The sequence below is a fragment of the Chenopodium album genome, chromosome 18 (assembly GCF_948465745.1).
Source record: "Chenopodium album chromosome 18, dcCheAlbu1.1, whole genome shotgun sequence".
NCBI classification, from domain to species: Eukaryota; Viridiplantae; Streptophyta; class Magnoliopsida; order Caryophyllales; family Amaranthaceae; genus Chenopodium; species Chenopodium album.
The window spans coordinates 32957429-32958618 of NC_137851.1; the positions used below are offsets into that span (position 1 = coordinate 32957429).

Below are 1190 nucleotides of genomic sequence, written 5' to 3' on the forward strand. Positions count from 1 at the left end.
GATTTGAGAATGGGATTGCTCCACGTACAACACCCGCAAATGACTTTGAAATAAGGCTGGCAATGATCACTTTGATAGAGAGGCGACAATTTAGTGGGGCCAGGCATGAAAGCCCGCTAAATAATCTCAAGGAGTTCGAAAAATATTGCAATACTATCAAGGTGAACGGAATTTCTCAAGAATTCATCCACGTCAAGCTCTTTCCCTTTTCTCCATAAGGCGTTCTTTGGAATGGCTAGACAAGGAGGTGAAGACAATTTCTCTAAGAACATGGGACGAGGTTACCAAAGAATTTCTATCCCATTTCTATCCACAAAAGAAAACGGCGGAGGCTAGAGCTTTGATTCAAGGTTTCAAGCAAAAGCCAAGTGAGAGCCTCTATGAAGCATGGGAGAGATACAAAGAGTATCAAAGAGAGTGTCCTCATCACGGAATTCCAACCTATCAAATCATTTAAATCTTCTATGGAGGCCTTAGCCCTCAAGAAAAATCATGTTTAGATGGAGGAGCCGGAGGTCCTATCATGAAAAAAACGAAAGAGGAAGTGATTGACATAATTGAAGACGTAGTGAGGTATTATAGAGATTGGCAAGATGAAGAAAAAGAGTCAACTAGCAAGAGTAGCTCTTCGGTGTACTCGGTTGATCATCTTAATGCAATCAACAATCTATCCTCACAAATGACAAACTTGGGGATGGAGATGTCCGCTATCAAGGCAAAGTTGGAAAGTGCTACCTACCAAGTTTCTAATTCTAATTCTAAGGGGAAAGGTGTGTATTCTAATTCTCAACCTCCTCCTTCTTCTAATAATATGCCTAGTGGATGCTTGTTTTGTGATGATTGTGGGTCGTATGATCATGATGTTTCTAGTTGCCCTCATGCATGTATGGATGTTTGTGATGATCAAGATGGAAATGTGAATGAGCATGTGAACTATGTGTCAAATAATCATGATTCTAGGTTTGAGAATCAAAGAGGTCAATGGATTAGGAATTACAACAGTCATGGCATTTTTGACAACTATAACTAAGGTGGTGGTTATAGGAACCAAGGGAACCAAGGTTCTCGAGGTAACTATAACAATAAAGGTTATAGTAGCCAAAATCACAACCAAAATTATGGTAATCAAAACCAAGGTTATGGGAATCATAATCAAGGTAGTGGTAAACATAATCAAGGTTATGGTCAAA

General features: G+C 39.4%; 1 non-coding gene across 1 annotated transcript; it reads right to left on the reverse strand.

Annotated features, from left to right (window-relative positions):
* Nucleotides 1–329: 329 nt before the first annotated feature.
* LOC145593217 (small nucleolar RNA R71) lies at nt 330–435 on the reverse strand. The gene has a single exon (XR_014102590.1). It is a non-coding gene; the product is annotated as a small nucleolar RNA R71 (small nucleolar RNA).
* Between the last annotated feature and the right edge of the window lie 755 nt (nt 436–1190).